The sequence below is a fragment of the Stenella coeruleoalba genome (assembly GCF_951394435.1).
Source record: "Stenella coeruleoalba genome assembly, chromosome: X".
NCBI classification, from domain to species: domain Eukaryota; kingdom Metazoa; phylum Chordata; class Mammalia; order Artiodactyla; family Delphinidae; genus Stenella; species Stenella coeruleoalba.
In genome coordinates this window covers 117,609,637-117,635,321 of record NC_137152.1, presented here as the reverse complement: position 1 = coordinate 117,635,321, position 25,685 = coordinate 117,609,637, and the positions used below count along the sequence as shown (strand labels likewise).

General features: G+C 35.6%; 1 long non-coding RNA gene across 7 annotated transcripts in view; it reads left to right on the top strand.

Annotated features, from left to right (window-relative positions):
* The window catches only part of LOC307179901, a 552,143-nt gene that overhangs the window by 289,309 nt on the left and 237,149 nt on the right, over nt 1–25,685 (top strand). For 5 of the 7 annotated variants that reach the window (XR_013825592.1, XR_013825593.1, XR_013825594.1 and 2 more), the window contains exons 5-6: nt 12,644–12,721; nt 18,332–18,488. This is a non-coding gene — a long non-coding RNA (uncharacterized lncRNA). The remainder of the gene's footprint in view (nt 1–12,643; nt 12,722–18,331; nt 18,489–25,685) is intronic. The other 2 variants (XR_013825591.1, XR_013825597.1) reach the window with 1 other exon arrangement.

Sequence of the window (25,685 nt, the reverse complement as noted above, 5' to 3'; positions counted from 1 at the left end):
AGGTTCACGATTCAAGAAAAGGCATTTATTACAATATTACATATTTCACTTAATTTTCCAAGCCTTAGCTTCTTTATTGTTCCAATGAGTATAATATGATACCTGGCCTCAGCCTCACAGACTTGTTGTGAGAAGCAAATTAGTTTGGTATATTGTCTTCTGTGAGGTAGCTGACAGTGAAAAACTACCAGCAGCAATAGGAGTAAATGGAGAATTCGTGGATTTAGACATGCCCATTGAGGTGGTGTGAGTACTGCAGGAATTGACCTAGGGTAAGGTACAGTTTTTCAGTTAAGTGAAAGAAGTCATTCACTGGCAGAAGTTAGGGGGCAGGGGTTGCAGAAGGGACTAGAGGTTTGAAGGGAATGGAAACATTGGATCATCTTTCCCTGATCTCTAGCAATGTAAGCTTTTTGAGTAGGGTTGCCCAGTAATATATAGGATATTTTTGGTTCACAGCCTCGTGTGTTCCCTGGGCGAAATTTGAAACTGGACCCCATACAGGCAGGGCAAAGAGAGACTGAAGAAAGAGGCAGAGCACTCCATGTTTGTAGTCGCCAGTATTAATAAGCTAGGGAACTTACAGGCTCATCTTGGGTGCCTGCAAGACAAGTATATCTCTGCACCCGCCCACCAGAATCTTAAGAGATTATATAGAGGCCTTAATGGGGTTCACTCAAGTATACAGTGCAGATGGTCTCAATAACACTTTACTTTCTCAAGGCTGTGTCCTTGAAGTAATTACTAGTGTGGGAACAGTGGGTGGAATGTACATTCCAAGGGCAGGGGAAGGGGTAAAGGGCCTGCAATTGCCTGGATCCAGCTCCAGGATCCTCTCAATGACCTCTAACAGATACACAGTTAATTTGAATTTGATATAAACAAAATAATAGTTTTAGTATATAGAAGCCCAAACATTGTAAGGGAAATATACCAAATATAATAAAAATCACTCGTTTATCTGAAATTCAAATTTGTGCACCCTGTATTTTTATTTGCTAAATCTAGCAACCCTAATCTTGGGGGTCTTGGGGTTGTCAGCTTTGCTCCTTCTCTCAGTTATTTTTGTGGAGGAGATTGTTTCAGGTATTGGTTCCTTGCTACTTGCCTCATGATATTGTTGACTGATAATATTACTGGATTTATATATCTTGCATGATCTTTACAAGGAGTTTTAGATAAGCATTTTCATCCCCACTTTACATATTAGAAAACTGAAAATCAGAGTGATTATAGAGTGCTTGTCCAAGTTTTACATCTAGTTAGTGGAATATTAGGTAATTACTCACCATCTGATTCCATATGCAGTGTTGTTTCCACTATGCCCAAGCTGTCTCTTGGACTGATTAGATCTCAGCATTTTATGTTTATTTTTAAAAATTTATTTTTTATTAAGGTTTAGTTGATTTTCAGATGTACAACATAGTGATTCAAAAATTTTAAAGGTAATACTCCATCTATAGTTATTATAAAATATTTGTTATATTCTCTGTGTGGTACAATATATCCTTATAGCTTATTTATTTTATACATAGCAGTTTATACCTCTTAATCCCCTACCACTGTCTTGCTCCTCAATCCCTCCCTCTCTCCACTGGTAACGAGGAGTTTGTTCTCTATATCCATGAGTCTGTTTCTTTTTTGTTATATTCACTAGTTTGTTTCATTTTTTAGATTCCACATATAAGTGATATAATTATAGTATTTTTCTTTCTCTGTCTGACTTATTTCACTAAGCCTAATACCCTTGAAGTCTATCCATGTTGTTGCAAATGGCAAAATTTCATTATTATTTTTTATGGCCAATATTCCATTCTATATATGTACCACATCTTCTTTGTCCATTCATCTGTTGAGAGGGACTCTTAGGTTGCTTCCATATCTTGACTATTGTAAGTAATTGTAAATAATGCTATTACGAACATTGGGAGGCATATATCTTTTTGAATTAATGTTTTTGTTTTCTTTGGATATATACCCAGGAGTGGAATTGCTGGGTCATATGGTAGTTGTGATTTTAGTTTTTTGAGGAACCTCCATACTGTTTGGCTGCACCTATTTACATTCCCATCAACAGTATGCAAGTGTTCCCTTCTCTCCACATCCTTGCCAACATTTGGTATTTGTGATCTTTTTGATGATAGCCATTCTGACAGGTGTGAGGTGATATCTCATTGTGGTTTTGATTTGCATTTCTCTGATGATTAACAATGTTAAGCATCTTTCCATATGACTGTTAGCCATCTGTATGTCTTCTTTGGAAAAATGTCTATTCAGGTCTTCTGCCCATTTGTTAATTGGCTGTTTCTTTGTTTGTTTTTTTTTTATTACTATTTTTTTAACATCTTTATTGGAGTATAATTGCTTTACAATGGTGTGTTAGGTTTTGCTTTATAACAAAGTGAATCAATTATACATATAAATATATCCCCGTATCTTTTCCCTCTTGCGTCTCCCTCCCTCCCACCCTCCCTATCCCACCCCTCTAGGTGGTCACAAAGCACCGAGCTGATCTCCCTGTGCTATGCGGCTGCTTCCCACTAGCTATCTATTTTACATTTGGTAGTGTATATACACCCATGCCACTCTCTCACTTTGTCCCAACTTACCCTTAGCCCTCCCCATGTCCTCAAGTCCATTCTCTAGTAGTCTGTGTCTTTATTCCCGTCTTGCCCCTAGGTTCTTCATGACCATTTTTTTTTTTAGATTCCATATATATGTGTTAGCATACGGTATTTACTTTTCTCTTTCTGACTTACTTCACTCTGTATGACAAACTCTAGGTCCATCCACCTCACTACAAATAACTCAATTTCGTTTCCTTTTATGGCTCAGTAATATTCCATTGTATATATGTGCCACAACTTCTTTATCCATTCATCTGTTGATGGACCCTTAGGTTGCTTTCATGTCCTGACTATTGTAAATAGAGCTGCAATAAACATTGTGGTACATGACTCTTTTTGAATTATGGTATTCTCAGGGTATATGCCCAGTAGTGGGGTTGCTGGATTGTATGGTAGTTCTATTTTTAGTTTTTTTAAGGAACCTCCATACTGTTCTCTGTAGTGGCTGTATCAACTTACATTCCTACCAACAGTGCAAGAGGGTTCCCTTTTCTCCACACCCTCTCCAGCATTTATTGCTTGTAGATTGTTTGATGATGGCCATTCTGACCAGTGTGAGATGATATCTCATTGTAGTTTTGATTTGCATTTCTCTAATGATTAGTGATGTTGAGCATCCTTTCATGTGTTTGTTGGCAATCTGTATATCTTCTTTGGAGAAATATCTGTTTAGGTCTTCTGCCCATTTTTGGATTGGGTTGTTTGTTTTTTTGATATTGAGCTGCATGAGCTGCTTGTAAATTTTGGAGATTAATCCTTTGTCATGTTGCTTCATTTGCATATATTTTCTCCAGTTGTTTGTTTTTTTGATGTTGAGTTGTATGAGCTGTTTATTTATTTTTGATATTAACCTCTTATCAGTCATATAATTTGCAAATATTTTCTCCCATTCAGTAGGTTGTCCTTTTGTCAGTGGTTTCCTTTGATGTGCAAGAGCTTTTACGTTTAATTAGGTCCTATTTGTTTATTTTTGCATTTGTTTCCTTTGCCTTATGAAACAGAGCTAACAAAATATTGCTATGCTTTATGACGAGTGTTCTGCCTATGTTTTCTTCTAGGATTTTTATGATTTCCAGTCTTACATTTAGGTCTTTAATCCAGTTTGAATTTATTTTTGTATATAGTGTGAGGAAATGTTCTAATCTCATTCTTTTACGTGTAGCTATTCTGTTTTCCCAGAACCATATTAAAGAAATTATCTTTTCCCCATTGTATATTCTTGCCCCCTTTGTCATAGATTAATTGACCATAAGTGTGTGGGTTTATTTCTGGGCTCCCTATTTTGTTCCATTGATCTGTCTGTTTTTGTGCCTGTATCATACTGTTTTGATTACTGTAGCTTTGTATTATAGTCTGAAGTCAGGGAGCCTGATTCCTCTGGCTTTGTTCTTCTTTCTCAAGATTGTTTTGGCTGTTTGGGTTTTTTTGTGTTTCCATTTAAGTCTTAGGTTTATTTGTTCTAGTTCTGTGAAAAAATGTCATTGGTAATTTGATAGGGATTGCTTTGAATCTGTAGATTTCCTTGGGTAGTATGGACATTTTAACAGTATTAATTCTTCTAATACATGAACATGGTATATCTTTCCATTTGTCTGTGTCATGTTCAATTTCTTTCATCAGTCTCTTATAGTTTTCCAAGTATAAGTTTTTACCTCCTTAGTTATGTTTATTCCTAGCTGTTTTATTCTTTTTTTTTTTTTTTTTTTTTGTGATACATGGACCTCTCACTGTTGTGGCCTCTCCCATTGCGGAGCACAGGCTCTGGACGTGCAGGCTCAGCGGCCATGGCTCACGGTCCCAGCCGCTCCGTGGCACATGGGATCTTCCCGGACCGGGGCACGAACCCATGTCCCCTGCATTGGCAGGCAGACTCCCAACCACTGCGCCACCAGGGAAGCCCCTTATTCTTTTCGATGTGATGGTAAATGGGGTTGTTTCCTTAATTTCTCATTCTGATACTTCATTGTTAGTGTATAGAAATGCAACAGATTTCCTATATTAATTTTCTATCCTGCAACTTTACTTAATTCACTGCTGAGCTCTAATAGTTTTTTGGTGGAGTCTTTAGGATTTCCTATGTTTAGTATCATGTCGCCTGCAAATAGTGACAGTTCTACTTTTTTCTTTCCAAGTTGCATTCCTTTTATTTCTTTTTCTTCTCTGATTGCTGTGGCTAGGACTTCCAATACTATGTTGAATAAAAGTGGCTAGAATGGGCATCCTTGTCTTGTTCCTGATTTTAGAGGAAATGCTTTCAGCTTGTCACCCTTGAGTATGATGTTAACTATGGGCTTATCATATATGGCCTTTATTATGCTGAGGTATGTTCCCTCTATACCCACTTTCTGGATAGTTTTTATCATAAATGGATGTTGAATTTTTTCAAAAGCTTTTTCTGCAGCTATTGAGATGGTAATATGGTTTTTATTCTTTAATTTTTTAACTTGGTGTATCCCATTGATTGATTTGTAAATATTGAAAATCCTTGCATCTCTGGGATAAATTTCACTTGATCATGGTGTATGATCCTTTTAATATATTGTTGGATTTGGTTTGCTAATATGCCCAAGCTGTCTCTTGGACTAATTAGATCTGTGCATTTTATGTTTTACCAGAAGCAGATTTTCTTGTTTTCCATTATCTAAAACTATTCCCAGTGGGCACTTTTTTAATCCAGTTGTTTTGCTTTGTATGATTCCATTGGATTCATATTATTAAGATTGCTATGAGTAGAACATATAGCACATTGAATTGTCATCGTGGTTTCTTTGACCAAATGAATTGGACAAATACAGTGTTACAAGAATTTACATTTTCTACACAGTTGGAAACTCAACAATTTATCTGCTCCACAGTTTTAAATAGTTACTTTCTACAAACAGCATCACAAAATTACTTGAAATAGCATAATTATTGTGTAATATGTTCTTCTGAAATCTTCTCTAGATTGATATGAATGGTCATTGCTTGGAAAATTATAACTACATTTTCTCCAAGACATCATATTTCAAAGAGAACAATACCAGGAAGTGTTTAATGGCAATAACACACATGTAGTGACACTATAGAGCAGTGGATCTCAGGGTGTGGTTCCCTGGACTAGCAGCACCAGCATCTCCTAGAACTTGTTACTGAGATGCAAATTCCTATATCTCCACCTAGCCCTACAGAACCAGAAACTTTGGGGGTGTGACCCAGCATCTGTGTTTAACAAGCCCTTCAGGGGACTTTGATGCATCGTAAAGTTTGAGAACTATTGCTAGCCTAGCATTCTCTTGTACCTCCTGAGGGTGAAGAGTCAATGCTGACTTTGAAAAGCTGCATTTACACACATTTCTCTTCCAACAATGCTGCTGTGGACAGCATTTGATGAGTCTACTCCTTTCTTACAGTTCCTATAATTCTTATGTATTACAACTTGCTTTGCAAGTGGGATAATGGACATTGCCAGAATAATGGAGAGAGAGTTATGAAACCGAGTGAACAGAATTAATTGTTAAATGCAACTGTAAGTGTTCATCTTTTTTGAGTGGGGAAACTTAATAATTAGTAAACTCTTGTTATGTGCGAGGCACTATGATCAGAATTTTTCATACATGTCTCATTAATTTCTCATAAACATTGTGCCTTGGAAGTATTATAATGACCATTTAATAAGTGACAGAACTGTGCTCTGAAATACTAAGTACCTTACTCAAAGTTACACTGCTGGTCAGTGACCTATGTTTGGTTTATAATCTAGGTATTGATTATCCTTTGTATGAGTGGCTCTGGCCTTCACACAGTATAATTACCATTTCCTATTGCCACCTACCTTGAATTATTTCTCATCATTCTACAATGCAGTTTTTTATGAACTTGACAGTTGTCTTGAAACCAGAGGGTGAATATAGAAAAAAAAATCCAAAGGATTGTACTGAAGCATTTCAGTTTCTCACTCTGGCCCATAGAGACAGATTTTCTAGGAATTCCCTATAATAAAGCAGATAAATATATTAATATTGCAATTTTACAGTTTACAAAAGTGAATGCATCAATAACTCATGCAAGGAAACTTGGTATGTATCAGAGATGATATTAGAGATTAGTAGGCAAAGGATGGACTATTTAATGCGTGGTGTTTGGACAATTAGCTACCAGATAATTGAAAAACAAACCCTAAAATTCGGTCCTTACTTCACACCATATACAACAGTAAATTCCAAATGAATTAAAGACCTAATTGTGAACCAAAAAAATTTAAACATGTTTAAACTGTGTCAGAAAACATTTGCATGATCTTGTGGGGAAATAGGATTTCTTTTAAAAGATTTATTTTTAAAACATTTATTTAAAATGAAAATGACATCAAGATTAAAACATTCCTGTGACCAAAAAAAAAAAACATACCATGAAAAATTTAAAAGACAAAGGACAGATTAGGAGGGGATATTTCCAACATGAACAATGGAGAAAGGATTAGAAACCAAAATATATGAAGACATTCTACAAGTGAATAAAAAGAATATGACTAATCCAGGAGGAAAATAGGCAATAAATACAAATAGGCAATTCACAGTAGAAAAAATTGAATGACAAATAAATATATGAAAAAATGCTACACCTCTGTAGTAATCAGGGGAATGTAAATAAAAACATCAGTGAAATACCATTTCAAGCTGTTCACACTGGCAAGAACTATAAAATCTGGCAATGACAAGTATATACTTCTGATGAGTGTGTAAATTAGGCCAACCATTTTGCAGAATGCAATTCAGAAATAGCTAGAAAATCTGAATATATGCATACACTAAACCCCAGCAATTCCACTTCTAGATATAATTCCTAGGGAAACTCTCCTGTATGAGTGCAGAGAGACATACATCAAGTCAATGCAGCACAGTTTGTGCTAGATAAAGATTAGAAACAAGTGTCCATCAATAGAAAAATACCAAAATAAAGTTTGGTATATTCATGAAGTACAATATTATGTAGCAGTTAAAAATAATGAACATGATAGATTTCCAAAATATAATGTGGAGCAAAATAATTTATAGGAAGATATAGATAGTATGGATACCATTTATGTAATTTAAAAACATATAACAGCAATATATAGTATTTTTGGAAATAAATATATATTTATAAAATATGGATTGGTAGGATAAACACAAAATTCATGGTTCCCTCTGGGGAGGGGCTAAGGTAGGAGAATAGGATTGAGGAGGAAATTCTAGGGACAAAAATCAGAAAAGTTTATTTGCTTATATTTTTAAAATGTGACATGGTACAGCAAAATAATATCTGTCACATTCAAGGCCATGGATAAATAGATGTTTGCTATAGCAGTCTCTGTACTTTCTACATTGTTGACTTTTTTTTTCCAAATTGAAAAAAAAATCTTGAAGCTCAGAGGGGTATGTGAATTGCATTAAGACAACCAAGGTAAAGAAATATATGACTCTGCAAAAGTAAATTCACATTCAATTGAAAAGGCTAATTACATTGACAGAGGAGCCAAGTATTCCAAATGGGCCTAAGGAGATTTTCAAGTCTTTCTCTTTGTGAAACATTATTGATTAATCCTTGCAGTGTCTGGAAGGGTTTCATTAGAGGCAATGTTTTTCACTAATTCTTTCTTCCATCTCTGAATTTCAAAATCCATGTTGGAGCACTATCCTCTTTTTATCTGCAGGTTGATAACTATCTTATAGCTGACACTAAGACATGCTTTCACCATCTTTACAGTATTACCAGATGACAACCCCTACTCAAAAAAGATGTGATGCAGTTAATTAGTGCTTTTTTCCCTTATTTTTAGAATAGATTATTGTAATTCACTGCACGCTGGTCTTCTGGGTATCTGGTGGTATGAGATTCCAGATGATCTAGGATCTTTCTACTTGAGTTCTTAAGGAGGGCTTTTTATGAGAGCCCTCCCTAGATTTAAATGAACTGTGTTAATCTAAACATAATGCTTAATATTTACTAAGGATTTTACAGTTTTGGAAATATCAATTCATTAATATATAATTCAAGACTTCTCAGAGAGAAAACCTGGATGATTGAATGCTGAGTGTTAGTGAAACAAAAACAAAAACACTAGATTGGGTGTGAGATGACTTGAGTGTTAACACTAGGCCTGCCTCTAACCAGCTCTGAGACTTTGAAACAGGTACTTCCCCAGTCTGGGGAATCAATCAGTTTCTTCATCTGTATATTGACAGGGATGGACTAATGAGAGATCACAAGTTGGTACAAAGTGAGCATAATTTAGCCTGTAGGTACAATTTATTTGATGTTGATATGAACAGCATTTGTTACAGGTGATTGCTTCCTTCTCCTGCAAATACTTTCTTCCCTTTAACTTCTACCAGTGACATTTTTCACAGAACTAGAACAAAAAATTTCACAATTTGTATGGAAACACAAAAGACCCCGAATAGCCAAAGCAATCTTGAGAACGAAAAACAGAGCTGGAGGAATCAGGCTCCCTGACTTCAGACTATACTACAAAGCTACAGTAATCAAGACAGTATGGTACTGGCATAAAAACAGAAAGATAGATCAATGGAACAGGATAGAAAGACCAGAGATAAACCCACGCACATATGGTCACCTTATTTTTGATAAAGGAGGCAGGAATGTACAGTGGAGAAAGGACAGTCTATTCAATAAGTGGTGCTGGGAAAACTGGACAGGTACATGTAAAAGTATGAGATTAGATCACTCCCTAACACCATACACAAAAATAAGCTCAAAATGGATTAAAGACCTAAATGTAAGGCCAGAAACTATCAAACTCTTAGAGGAAAACATAGGCAGAACACTCTATGACATAAATCACAGCAAGATCCTTTTTGACCCACCTCCTAGAGAAATGGAAATATAAACAAAAATAAACAAATGGGACCTAATGAAACTTCAAAGCTTTTTCACAGCAAAGGAAACCATAAACAAGACCAAAAGACAACCCTCAGAATGGGAGAAAATATTTGCAAATGAAGCAACTGACAAAGGATTAATCTGCAAAATTTATAAGCAGCTCATACAGCTCAATAACAAAAAAACAAACAACCCAATCCAAAAATGGGCAGAAGACCTAAATAGACATTTCTCCAAAGAAGACATACAGACTGCCAACAAACACATGAAAGAATGCTCAACATCATTAATCATTAGAGAAATGCAAATCAAAACTACAGTGAGATATCATCTCACACCAGTCAGAGTGGCCATCATCAAAAAATAGAAACAATAAATGCTGGAGAGGGTGTGGAGAAAAGGGAACACTCTTGCACTGCTGGTGGGAATGTGAATTGGTACAGCCACTATGGAGAACAGTATGGAGGTTCCTTAAAAAACTACACATAGAACTACCATATGACCCAGCAATCCCACTACTGGGCATATACCCTGAGAAAACCATAATTCAAAAAGAGTCATGTACCACAATGTTCATTGCAGCTCTGTTTACAATAGCCAGGAGATGGAAGCACCCTAAGTGTCCATCATCGGATGAATGGATAAAGAAGATGTGGCACATATATACAATGAAATATTACTCAGCCATAAAAAGAAACAAAATTGAGCTATTTGTAATGAGGTGGATAGACCTAGAGTCTGTCATACAGAGTGAAGTAAGTCAGAAAGAGAAAGACAAATACCATATGCTAACACATATATATGGAATTTAAGAAAAAAAATGTCTTGAAGGACCTTGGGGTAAGACAGGAATAAAGACACAGACCTAGTAGAGAATGGACTTGAGCATATGGTGAGGGGGAAGGGTAAGCTGTGACAAAGCGAGAGAGAGGCATGGTCATATATACACTACCAAACGTAAAACAGATAGCTAGTGGGAAGCAACCGTATAGCACAGGGAGATCAGCTCGGTGCTTTGTGACCGCCTGGAGGGGTGGGATAGGGAGGGTGGGAGGGAGGGAGACGCAAGAGGGAAGAGATATGGGAACATGTGTATATGTATAACTGATTCACTTTGTCATAAAGCAGAAAACAACACACCATTGTAAAGCAATTATACTCCAATAAAGATGTAAAAAAAAAAAAGAGCGGTGATCAAACTAATAACATCAGTCCTTTGGAAGTACTTATGCAAATGTGGGCCTCTGTACCCTCCCAAGAATGATTATCTTCCAACTTTGACTTTGATTTAGCAGCCTTAAAGGCCAGTCATATGAAATAGATCAGATGATTTCACTGTCATGTACAGTAAATCTAGAGTATGTGTTTCCTCTTTGTAGATTTGTTCCAAAGCCTACAAAACTGTGTTGGGATTGTAGAACAAAACCTGATCAGACAAGCCCTGCTCAACTCCATGATAGTGCAGAGAAACGCTCCAGCTGTGAACAAGGAAGCTGAGACCAAAGGCTTCATATTCAAACACTATAACAATGAGGGGCTTGCCAAAACTCTAATGCACTTCTCTTTTGTTTCCTTTTGCTGCTGTTCATTAACAAGTCCTTTCTAGTTCATGAAGAATTTTATTTTCATTTGTAGATTAAAATGAATTAAATTCTAAGTAAATGTAATGTAAACCAAAATTTATTTTCTAAAAATCAAGTTAAAAAGAAATACAGAAATGCGTATTGTAGATTACTGAGATCAACCACCATTATAGTTCAGTATACTATGGCTTTACCTCTTCTATTTGATATGATTTATCTGCCTCTGCAATACCATAGCACTTAACTGTGTCCATGATGTAATGAATCTTCAACTCAGGGTATCTTATGAAATTTTGTATCACTCAAAATTTTGTGTCTGCAGCAAGAACACTACTTCCGCTATTCCCAGTCTTATGAGCATGAAGAACCACTAAAGTGTTTTTTTAAAATGAACTCTTAAGCAGAAACTAGCACACCATTGTAAAGCAATTATACTCCAATAAAGATGTTAAAAAAATAAAATGAACTCTTTATTGAGATAATTGTAGATTCATGTGGAGTTGTAGGAAATAAGACAGAGAGATTCCTGTATACTTTGCCTGGTTTTCCCATGTGCTGACATTTTGCAAAACTATAGTACAGTAAAACAACCAGGAAATTGATATTGGTACAGATCTTATTTTTTTTAACTAATTAATTTATTTATTTTTGGCTGTATTGGGTCTTCATTGTTGTGCGTGGGCTTTCTCTAGTTGTGTCGAGCGGGGGCTACTCTTCATTGAGGTGTGCGGGCTTCTCATTGCGGTGGCTTCTCTTGTTGCAGAGCATGGGCTCTAGGCCCACGGGCTTCAGTAGTTGTGGCACACGGGCTCAGTAGTTGTGGCTCACAGGCTCTGGAGCACAGGCTCAGTAGTTGTGGCAAATGGGCTTAGTTGCTCCGCGGCATGTGGGATCTTCTCGGACCAGGGCTCAAACCCATGTCCCCTGCACTGGCAGGTGGATTCTTAACCACTGCGCCACCAGGGAAGTCCCTGATACTGATCTTATTTAGATTTTCTGTTTTCAGTGCACGTGTGTGTGTGTGTGAAGTTCTCTCCAGTTTTGTTACCTGATAGGTTCATATATCCACTACTACAGTCAAAACGCTGAATAGTTCCTGCATCACAAGGATCCCTTTTGTTGCCCTCTTATAACCTTTAAATACCACCCTCTCTTGTCCCATGCCTAAACCTAACCCCTAACCCCTAATTCACAATCCCATCCACTAACCTGTCTTCTGTCATCTAGTGCGTAGCCTTTTGGGATTGATTTTTATTCACTCAGCATAATTCCCCTGAACATTCATCCAGGTTTTCGTGTGTTATCAGTAGTTTAGTCCTTTCTACTGCTGAGTAGTACTCCATGGCATGGATGTATTGCAGTTTGTTTAACCAGTCATCTGTTGAAGGACATCTGGAATGATTCCAGTTTTTGGCTATCACAAGTAAAGTTGCTACATGTACATGTTTTTGTGTAAACATGGTTTCATTTCTCTGGTATAAATGCCCAGGAATGCAATTACATGTTTATTTAAAAAAGAAACTGCCAAACTGCTTTCCAGAGTAGCTCTACCATTTTATATTCCCACAGGCAATGTACGAATGACTCAGATTTCTCCATATCCTCGCTGGCATTTGATGTTGTCACTATTTTTTTCAAGCCATTGTGGTAAGTGTGTCGTGATATCTCATTGTTATTTTAATTTGCAGTTCCCTTACAGCTAATAATGCTGATTATTTCTTCATGTGCTTATTTGACATCTGTGTATCCTCTTTGGTAAAATGTCTGTTCATGTATTTATCAAATTTTCTAATTTTTTTTTCTGTTGAATTTTGAGAGTTCTTTATATATTCTATATATGAGTACTTTGAATATGTAGTTTGCAAATATTTTCTCCCAGTTTATAGCTTGTATTTTAATCTTCAAATGAGCTTTCACAGCAAAATTTGATTTCTTTAAAAATTTAATGGAAAGATATAATGTAAATTTTTTGGATTTTTTTTCCTTTTTTTGATTGTTTTTGATATCAAGCCTATGAACTCTTTGCTCTGCCCTAAATCCCAAAGATTTCTCATATACTATTTTTCCCCCAAAGTTTCATAGTTTTACATTATACTTTTAATCCATTGTAAGTTAAATGTGTGACACATAGGTCTTTTTTTTTTTTTTTTGGTTAATGCATGTCCAGTTGCTCCAGCACCATTTGTTGAAATGAATTGAATTACTTTTGCAACTTTGCCTAAAATTAGTTGGGTAATTTTTTGTGGGTTTATTTCTGGGTTCTCTGTCCTGTTCCACTGAGGCACACATCTATTCCTCTGTAAATACCATACTGTTTTGATTACTGTAGCTATATGGTAAGCTTTAATATATGATGGACTGATTCTTCCTAGTTTATTCTTTTTTAATCAAGATTTTTTAGCTATTGGAAGTCCTGTGCACTTCTGCATAAATTTTCAAATAAGCTTCTGTGTACCTTCAAAAAGTCTTTCTTTGACTTTGAAAAGGATTACATTAAGCCTATAAATAACTTTGGGGACGTATGATATCTTTACTGTTTTCCTCCAATCCATAAACATGGTATGCCTCTCCATTTATTCAGGTTTTCTTTTATTTATTTCATTAACATTTGTGATTTTTAGCATATGGATGTTGTACATGTTTTATTAAGTATTCTTGTAAATGATATCATTTTTAAAATTTCAGTTTCCATATGTCCATTGTTGGTATATAAAAATATAATTAGTTTTTATGTGTTCATCTTATATCCTGTTGCTCTGCTGAACTCAGTTTTTACTTCTAGGAGGTTTTTATTTTTTTGTAGATTACTTGGGATTTTCTATGTTGACAATTGTCACCTGCAAATAGAGATTGTTTCATTTCTTCCTTTCCAATCTGTTTGCCTTTTATTTATTTTTCTTGCATAATTTCACTGGCTAAAACTTTTATTGTCATGTTGAGTAAAAGTGGTGAGGGCTGACATGTTTGCTGTATTCCCAATTTTAAAAGGAAATAGTCCAGTGTCTTACCATTAAGTTACTATAAGTATTTTGCAGATGATCTTTATCAAGTTGAGGTAATTCTACTTCTACCTTAATGAGAATCTTTGTCATGAATGTGTGCTGGATTTCTTCAGTTTTTTTTTCTGTATCAATTGATATGATTATATAATTTTTCTTCTTTTGCTTATTGATATGATAGATTATATTAATTTTTAAATGTTGAACAAGACTTGCAAACCTGGAATAAATTCATTTGGTCACAGTTATAGTACATAATTATTTTTATACATTACTGGACTTTATTTGCTAATATTTTATAGAGAGTTGTTGAATCTAAGATCATGAGCTATACTGGTATGTAGTTTTCTTTTCCTTCCTTTCTTTTTTTGGTACTATCTTTATCTAGTTTGGATATTGGGTAATATTGCTCTCATAAAATGATTTGGGAAGGAAAATGCTTTTTTAATAATGGGAAATAACATAATCTGATCTTTGAAATAACAGTTCTGAAAACAGGGTGGAGGTTGGACAAAAATGGGATATGTTGTTATGGAATCAAATTGGAATCTATTAGGTAAAGGCAAGAGGTGATGGCTTTATATAAATAGCACCCATAGATATTAGGAAGAGAAAACTAGATTTGTGAGGTGTATAACTTTGGAACATGTATATTTCAAGAGAGGATGGAGAAAAGTAAGACCAATGAAGAACACTAAAATGGAAGCACTGGTATTAGTTATCTATTGTGTGACAGTATCACCACAAATTTAGTGCCTTAAATAGCACACAGTTTTTCTCTCACTGTTTCTGTGAATCAGGAATCTGGGCATAGCTTATCTAGGTCCTCTGCCTTAGGGTTTCACAAGGCTGAAATTAAGATGTCAGCTGGGATTGTGGTATTATCTGAGGCTCTACCGGGGAAGGATTTACCTCCAAGCTCTTGTGGTTGTTGGTGAAATTCAGTTTCCTATAAATACTGTTGGACTGAGGGCCTCATTGTCTTGATGGCTGTTAGCTGGAGTTCAAATTCAATTCCTTCAAACATGGGACTCCTCAACATAGCCATTTACCCCATCAAAGCTAGCAAGTGAAAGAATATTGTAACTACACAGATGCCACCTTTCTATTTAGTGTAATCCCAGAAGTGGATTAGCATCACTTTTGCTATATTACTTTGGTCAGAATCAAGTCATAGGTCTCATCCAAACTCAGAACGAGGACATCACAAAAGGGCATGACTACCAAAGGAAGTGACAAGTAGGGGTCATCCTTGATTTTCTCCACCACAGTCAGTTAAGAAGAAAATCAAGAGAGTTTTATCTTGTAGATGCGGTTGGCCCCATAACTGAGACAGTGGGGTAGAAAAATAAAGTAGTGATAAACAGGAGGTGCCTGGAAATGTCACATTAACATGACCCATATGTATGCCACTGGGGAATCAAATTCAATAAAATATTTTGTGGGATGGCGTGGGACATGGAAGATTACATGTAGAAATGCCTAGAATAAGGCTTTGCACACAGTAGGTTCTCCTTAAATATTTGATTCAGAAGTGGATGAAAATGAATCAGTGAGTAAAGAAATCACTGAAGTTATAGAAGTCTGGAGTTCAGGCAAGAAGCAGAACTGGTATTCATCAGTAAAAATATTCGACAATCAAGTCAATGGCATATTGCATTAAAAGGGACTAAAATATTATTCAAAACAAAGATTTTTATCTTCATAGAAAATTATTTCTTCTGACAACCAACTAACCAAAGGATAAAATCTATTAAAGTAAAAGAGGACATCAGATACACATCCAGTTGGAAATATCTGAACATAAAAAGTGTAAATGCCTGGGGCTATTAAGAATTTCTCATTCATTAGAGGTAGTGCATTGTAACTTCCTATATAATTCCAAGGAATGAGATGAGCATTCCCCATTTCCAAGTACAGATTAATTCTCAGCTATAATCCATTCTCTTTGAATGCACTGAGATTTGATTGTTGTTGATCTGAAGCTCTTTGTTAAATTTTATGTAAATTTATTACTCTATTTAGGCTTTCTGTCAAAAACAACAAAAACAAAAAAACCCTGACTTTCTAATTTTGTCTGTTCAATTGAAGGGAAAAATCAACTATAATTAAGATTTTTGTGGCTTCTCTCACTGGCTTACATATGTACTACATAATGGCATATGATCCATATCATTGGTTACGTTGAGTTGCCTCTCATTTCATCAAATCAACAAATATTTAATGAGACTGTATCATGTGCAATGCACTGTAACAGCTTTGAGCAAATTTTCCTTCAATTTTCTAATATTCTCCTCTCTTCTGAAGGGTGTTTAAGTTTGATTTGGGGAAACTTGGCAGGATAAATAAGGCTTTATATACAGCTTTGAACTGATTTGCATGTATCTGCAACAGTATTCCCATGGTATGCCTCAAAAAGGATTTACAATCTCTTTATCTCTTTTTAAAAATTAGAGGAAATAAAGTTTACCACCTGATATATGCTATAAGCCAGGCATCTAGAGATAATTCATTTGCTACTATATATCTGCATAACATATATAATCAAACAAGAAAACTGCAGATGAAAATAACCTAAATTCAAATAATATTTAGAGCAGTAATAGAGAATAATCCCTTCATTTACATTGTCAGTATATTTTCTTGTCTGCATATATTCACTGACACTGGCTATGAGTCTATTTTTCTCAATGAATTATAATAGAAATGAATTTCAGATAACAAAATCATAAACATCTGGGCTTTGCAGCACATGATCTGCTGAGTTTTGAATATGAAATTATTTTGATTTCATTTCCAATAATAAAAGGAAGCAGGATATCATGAGGTAATTTATGGTATTGTGCTGCTGAGAAGGAAATAGTCTCATTTGCACCATTGTTTACAGTCTCCTTTATGTCCATCTACTGTTCCATTTCAAAGGGAGGGATATGGTGGACTTGAAATCTGAGTTATATCAACTTCCAGGACAGTGCTTGGCATATGCTAGACACTCAATAATATTTGATGAAGGAATGAATAAATTGCAATGAATAAATTTTCATGATCAAATTTGAGAACCCACTTCAGGCAGGTATTGAGTATAAACATTATCTTAAAATAATCTTACTAGGCACAGACTTGTAAAATCTGTAACTTGACAAAACTGCTAACGAAATTGGCCCTCACCCACAAGCAGGTAGAGACAAGCCAAAGGAAAACACAGACTGGTATACAATTCTAGGGCCAAGGCAGGTGGGTGAGAAGGTCCAGACCATGATGGTATAATCTAGATCTAGTTAGACAGAGGATGGCAGAGTAGGGGAGACAGGATCCCTGCTCTCCCAAAGCTTACAGTCTGTCAGGGGAGACATATAATTAAGCAATCCGAATAGATAACAATTTCGAGAATCCCCGGTCATATGTATAGCTTTGCTTTATCACCAGTACCTTGCATGCTGCAGGCACTCAATAAATATTTGCCAAAAAAGTAAATAAATCAGTGGAGTTTGAGAGAAGTGGATGATCTTGTGAAGGTTAAAGATAACAATAACAGGAATATTAGATTTCAAGGATGACCAAAAAACTTTGTCTTACACAACTGAATGTAGAAGTGAATTCACAGAAAGTATATTGAAGGACTAAAGGGCATAGGAAGTGGATCTCTGGCAAACAAAAGAGGCAGTTTCATGGAGAAGACCAAAGTCAGCATATTGTCTGAGGTACCAGTGAGGTGAGGAGAGAATTAGGAAGTTTGAATAGCAAAGGAGCATACAGTCCCAAGTTTGGTTAGTGGATGATGTGGAAATGGTTTGCGCACAGAGACTTTATGGGAATTCTTCATATCTATTTACAGTGGAAGTGCTTAATGTTGAATGGGTGTCATATAATATATGTTATCAATTAAAATTCTAAATATAGCATTGTAATAAGAAGACTTTTTCTGTGATTTGCATCATGCTAAAAGTTCAGGAAAATGGATATATGACTTCCTAATGCAAATTATGCAGGAAAATTCATGAAAATGTACATAAGTGGAGCTACAACATAAGCACATTCCTATTGTTTCTTTATTCAATCTGAACAGTTATTCTCTGTTTATGAAGAAAATCTTTTGAGATTTCTGACTTTAACTAGTAGTAGCCCAAATAAGCACATTTGGGAAAATATGCAGTACTGTACAAATCAATGGGATTTTGACCTGGCAGACCAGGTTTGTTTTTTGTTTTTTTTTTTGTGGTACGCAGGCCTCTCACTGTTGTGGCCTCTCCTGTTGCAGAGCACAGGCTCCGGACGCGCAGGCTCAGCGGCCATGGCTCACGGGCCCAGCGGCTCCGCGGCATGTAGGATCCTCCCGGACCGGGGCACGAACCCGTGTCCCCTGCATCGGCAGGCGGACTCTCAACCACTGCGCCACCAGGGAAGCCCCAGACCAGGTTTTAAATCTCTTCATTACCTGATATGTAATGGTGAATAAGTTACTTAGCTTCATGAGCTTCAGTTTTCTCACTTGAAAATCACATCAATAATAGTATGTATAATATGACATTGAATATTTGACTTTTGATTCATAGTGGGCACTCAGGAATATGCTGAGGCATTTTGCAATAAATACTTGCCTAATCAGAGTCTCTAGTTAGGAGGGGACAGGTGGTATAAAGATCATCATCTTTCTTAGAAGATCCAGATAAGGTTGTCCCTGCCCCACCTCCCTTTGGATTAGGCATTACTTTAGTAGTTGCTGACGCTCATAGGGACTTCAAAACAAGGAAATAGTTTCATTCTGACTGGAAATAGGCTACTAGATCCTCTGGGTTCTCCATTCTGTGTAGTAAAATTAGTTTATGTTACTCACATTAAATGAACTTGGATCATTTACCTGGGTATGTTGGTGTCATTCCATCAGACACCATCACCCATGTAACAACAGTGTCCCCTGAAGCTTTTTAACAGCACATTGAAATGGAGGAGAAAGTAGGCATCATGTGAAAAGCATCTTTCTTAAATCATATGCAGTTCTACAAGGAGGGAAATACACTCTACAAGGAGGGAAATAAACTCTAAAGAAATCATTTATAATTGTGCAAACATAAAACGAGGGGCTGTCTTGAACCTCCTAAAAATGTGGTGGTAAATTATTCAAACAAGCTCAAATGAGTTGCTCACTTCCCTGGTGTTAATTTGCTGCAGGCACTGATGGAACAATCTCATTAAGTCAATACAGAAGGGACTTCAGAATACTTAAGCCATCTTATTTTAGCTAAAACCCCTCCCAACCTTAAGTCACTTTTTCGAAAATCACAAATCAAATAGGATACCATGGAATGGATTACACACTCTGAGAATGAAATGAAATCTTTATTTGGAAAAAAAATCACTTTCTTCCTAAAATAGAGAAGAAAACTCTCCTCTTTAATGGGTTTTGATAATTAAAAACTATATGTATATTCCAAAGTAGATTCAGAATTATATATTTATATATAAATATATAGTACATATATACACACATATGTACATATATACACATACATGTACATATATACACATATATGTACACACACACATATATGTAAATGTACAAGAGGAAAGAAAATCATTGGGATGTATTGGACCCTGGGTGTTAGAACATGTGACTTTGAGAAATGATTGGATTAGCTACACCAATAGACTTTCAAGGTAGAGTTAGTGGTAGGTTATTGGGGACATGCTTCTTTAATTGAGATATCAACTGTAAGACTGGCATGTGGGACAGAGAAGAAGGGTTCAGGGTGGTATGAATAACACCCATATAGTCTTCTAGAGGCTAGCTGTCGAAGAATTTCCTCATGCTGCGTTTCTTTTGACTCTGCATCTCTGGTTTTCTTAAGCTATCTGTGTGTCCTTAGTGACTGTAATTTATTGAGTTTATACTATGTATCAAACACTATAATAGGCACTTTACATGTAATATAGTACTTAAGCCTATCACAGAAGAAGGAAAAATAATACCTCTCATTTGTTCTTGTTGCAATAAAAATGCAATTTATTTCATCACTTTTACCTTATTATTTTATTTATTGATGTAATATAAGTGGTCATAGTTTAAAAGATGGTCATTATTCTCTCCTTCTTGAACACTAGTTTAGTAAAACTGTCACCATTTGCAGGTGACATGATACTATACCTAGAAAATCCTAAAGATGCTACCAGAAAACTACTAGAGCTCTTCAATGAATTCTGTAAAGTTGCAGGATACAAAACATATACAGAAATCTGTTGCATTTCAGTACACCAACAGTGAAATATCAGAAAGAGTAATTAAGGAAACAGTCCTGTTTACCATTGCATCAAAAAGAATAAAATGACCATACTACCCAAGGAAATCTACAGATTCAATATAATCCCTGTTGAAATACCAATGACATTTTTCACAGAACTAGAACAAATAATTTTAAAATTTAAATTGAAACACAGAAGACCCCAAATAGATAAAACAGTCTTGAGAAAGAAGAATGGAGCTGGAGGAATCATGCTCCCTGACTTCAGACTATACTACAAAGCTATAGTAATCAAGAGTATGGTACTGGAACAAAAACAGACAAATACATCAAGTTTTACATTTTTAATAAGAAATCTCTAGCTTTATTGAATTTATTCAACAGTTAAGTGCAAAGAAAACTTATTTCATTAATGGATATTTATTGACTGCTACTCTCTGGCAGGCATTGTGGTGGTTGGCTCTAGGAATACAGCAGTGAACTAAATCAAGTCTCTGCCCTCATATGGTTTACATTCTACAACTATTAAATATTTCCGTTGAAAGAATCCCTTCCACACAAATGTTACTGGCAAAGAATTTGATGAAATTCTTTGATTTGATGATTATTTTAAATGTAACTATTTTGAAAAGCCTGTTGTTTATTTTGTTTGCTTTTTGTAGTTGTCCTTTATCAGGATGATATTCCCTTCTATTCATAGTTTGCTGAGGAATTTATCATGAATAGGGGCTGATTTTTGCAAATACTTTTCTACATTAATTGAAATGATTATCTAGATTTTCTCATTTTTTTTCATGAGGTAAATTATATCAATATTTGAATATTACACCAGCTGTGCAGCTGTGCGTTCATGGGACAAATTCCATTGGGCTATAATGTATTATCCTTTTATATATTGCTAGGTTGGTTTGCCAAAAAAATTGTTTTTAAAGATATTTGTTTTGATGTTTATGAGAAATATTGTTTGTAGTTTACTTTTCTTCTGAGGCACATGTCTGGTTTTAGAACTAGGATATGGTGGCTTCAAAAATGTAGAATGTTGGCTTCCCTGGTGGTGCAGTGGTTGAGAGTCCGCCTGCCAATGCAGGGGACGCGGGTTCATGCCCCGTCTGGGAGGATCCCACATGCCGCGGAGCGGCTGGGCCTATGAGCCATGGCCGCTGAGCCTGCGCGTCCGGAGCCTGTGCTCTGCAACGGGAGAGGCCACAACAGTGAGAGGCCCGCGTACTGCAAAAAAAAAAAAATGTAGAATGTGCCAATGGAGCCATATGGGCTATGTATCATTAGGAGATATATATTAAGAGATTTGTTGCAAAGAGTATTAGTAGGAGATCACAATTATATAATATATAATGAATATAAGGAAATATATTTATATAATTATATAATATATAGCAAACATATAAATGATATATTTTATGTATATATATCAAAATGAAATCAAACAAGGAATGAATCAAAAGTGAAATCAAACAGGAACACATACACACACACGAAAGGAAGGAAGGAGGGAAGAAAGAAAGGAAGGAAGGAATATTTAATAAGTTTAAAATAAACCTACTGGCTTATTCTGAGTTGCCCGAACAATAAACTATCTGTGACTCCAGGCTTCTCCTCTCAGCTGGGCTGGCTGCATCCAAGTTCAGTGCTTAATGAGGAACGGAAACTATCACCCCAAGGGGCCCAAGTTCTTTGGACTCTGGATAGCTGTAGTTCCATATAGCTCCTATATAAAGCTGGCACCTGAAAACAGTCTGCCTTGTGCCTAGGGGTCTGTTTGTAACCCATCTGACAAGGTCACATTCTCATGTGTGCCTATAAGAAGAAGGGATAGCAACGGGAGTTCTATTTTAGCCTCACTCATGCTGTGTGTCCAACAGGATCAGACACTGACCTATGTTTTTGTGTGATAATGGAATAACGGAGGACTTGTAACTTATCATTTCTTGTTGATTCAGTTCTTGCAATTTGTTCTTCTCCCTAATAAAGTCTGTTCCTTAACTCATGCTATTTGATATTGCAGAATTTGTCCTGAGCTCTCTTCAATGACAGGTGGTGACTACAAACAGACCAAACATATTCTTCTCTGTATTCCCTTCACTTACTACCAAAAGACCTCTTGTTCTTCTCTTCTGGGAGGTTTTTGCACTCATTGGTCCTATATCTTCCCTTTCTCTTTTCTCTTTATTATACTGCAAGGAACTTCTACTCCTTACCCTAAAAAAGTTCTCACTAAGGTCATCAATGACCAAAAGGTATTCTAATTCTGTTACTAAATAAATCACAGATTTTAGAAGCCAGGGAATCCTGGTGGTATTAGTCTTTTATGGATCTAAGAGTTATAGCCAAAGTTGTGTACATGGCTAAGGAACAGATTGCCATAATGAGTTGTATAGCTCATGAAATAAGATTTAGCCTATACCATGACCATTTTCAAATGAAATTATCAAAATCCTCTGTCTACATTATGTATTATCTGTGGATAATATAACTGGGTATTGGGTATTGCCAAATATGCTAGGCCATGTTTTGTCCTTCTGCGTGTGTAAATGCATTTCATCCTTACCAATTCCCAACATAATTTCTGGCTCATTATACAAAAATCCATGGCCAACAGGCACATGAAAAAGTGCTCAATATCGCTAATTATTAGAGAAATGCAAATCAAAACTACAATGAGGTATCACCTCACACCAGTCAGAATGGCCATCATCAAAAAATCTACAAATAATTGCTGGAGAGGATGTGGAGAAAAGGAAACCCTCCTACACTGTTGGTGGGAATGTAAATTGGTGCAGCCACTGTGGAGAACAGTGTGGAAGTTCCTTTAAGAACTAAAAACAGAGTTACCGTATGATTCTGCAATCCCACTCTTGAGCATATATCCGTAGAGAACTCTTAATTCAAAAAGATACATGCACCCCAATGTTCATAGCAGACTATTTACAATAGCCAAGACATAGAACCTAAATGTCCATTGACAGAGGAATGTATAAGAAGATGTGGTGTATATACATATATATATATATATATATATATATATATATATATATATATATATATATATATATTTACAATGGAATACTACTCAGCCATAAAAAAGAATGAATGAAATAATGCCATTTGCAGCAACATGGATGGACCTAGAGATTATCATATTAAGTAAGTCAAACAGACAAAGACAAGTATCATATGATATCACTTACGTGTGGAATCTAAAAAATGATACAAATGAACTTACTTACAAAACAGAAATAGACTCACAGACATAGAGAACAAACTTATGGTTACCAAAGGGGATAGCAGAGAGGGAGAGAGAGAGATAAATTAGGAGTGTGGGATTAACATATACACACTACTACATATAGAATAGGTAAATAACAAGGACCTGTATAGCACAGGGAACTATACTCAATATCTTGTGATAACCTATGACGGAAAATAATCTGAAATATATATGTGTGTCTGTGTGTGTCTTTGTGTATGTATAACTGAATCACTTTGCCATACACTTGAAACTAGCACAACACTGTAAATTAACTGTACTTCAATTTAGGGGAAAAAAAATCCAGCTTAGTGATCCAGATTCAGTGAGTTCTTTGAAACCTCCTGGCCTCAGATTAGGTGTGGAAATACATCACCAGGGAAAGTGACATGTGATTTAATGTAATAAAGTTTGTTATGTACATCTTCATTCCCATTGAGATATCAAATGACACATTTCAGTGATTTAAGAAGCTGCAACGTCACAGCTATTTCTTTTTCCCACTTATGTGAAGTTACTGTTTTTCATAATATTTTACTGTGTAACTGATGAAGATTGTTCATGGGATTCTTTATTCTCAAGGTCACAATGTAGCATTGTAATCACTTGTTAACAATATTATAGGTGTAAACATAACGTCAATTACATTATAAAAGGTTATTTTTGTCATAATCCATTCACTACTGCCTCAAAGGAGGGAACTTGTTCTTGTAACTAAACACAAATATAAAATATAAAGCTACTTATTTCTGTGTTCCATTTATATTTTTTTGCAACATGATTTAAATCATTGTATCCTAAACTTCAGGGCCTATGTGACATATTCACAGTTTTGCCATTTTCATATTTTACCTCTACTATTATTTACTTCTTATCTTTTTATATCAAATCATTTTTTGTATTTGGTTTCTTTGAGAAATAATATCCCTGAAGCCAAAGGTTTTACTTATTAATTAGTTTTTTTCTAATACCCATTCAAATACAACGTAGCTATTAGAGTACACTGCTTGTCAACATGCCAGTTGAAATCATCTCACACACCCCCAATGATAAATTAATTACCACTTTGAAAAAATAGGTTATGAAACCATTGTCAAATCTAAATATATTCCACACACACACACACACACACACCTCATTGCCATATGCCCATATATACCTTCTCATACATGTATGCACACACATTTATATACACACCAAGACGTACAACTACATATACATGAAACAGACCTTCCCTTGATAATTTTATTTTCCTTTTTGTATTTGGTTTGGGTTTTATGTAGGAATTCAGAATTAATTTAACAACCTTTAATTTAAAAACGGTGAAAATATGATGGTATTAATGTTAAAGGACTTGATTTACAAAAAGCGTTTTTCTAAAGAGCATTTAGCAAACGAAAATTAGCATCCCTGTTGCAATTGCAATTACTAATATACAATTTGCTAAAGAATTAGTACTTTTTGCCAGCAGGCATTAATTTGTAACTAAAATGAAAATTCATGAGATCCTTGAGTTAGCTAGAGTCAGGGTCTTTCTATTCCAGAAATCTTCCCATGGAATGAGTTTTCATAAAAAGTTATTGACAGGTTTGGAGAATAAATTCCTGTTTTTGTAATTTCTGAACTGGAGTTTGTAAGTTTTTTACTTTCCTCTGGAGTGATTATGATGATATCTGTGTGAGAAACATTAATCTTCAGAGACAGACCAAGGCTTGATCTCTATCAATAATTTCAATGGTGGTGCTGGTCTACTAATACACTTCCGCAATTACCGCTGACATACCATAGACTTAAAAAGACAAATTTCTGTTTATCATCATGTAATTTCACACTAAATGAAAGTAGAGTCATTTGGAGGGTAAACAAAAAGAGGCTCAAAGCTATTTGAATCAGAATAAGAACCAGATAGGGTTATAGAGGCTAGGGAATAAGAATCTTATGAATCAAATGGTGGTAGGTTGGCCAGGGACTGTGAATTCCCTTTAGCTTTTACTGTAGCCATGATGTTCTGTGGCCACTTAGTGGCTCACTAAATGGTTGTTGAATGAAAGAATTAGAGAAAAAGTTACTTGGCCCATGATATAGTGCAGTGTGCACAACTAGATGATACA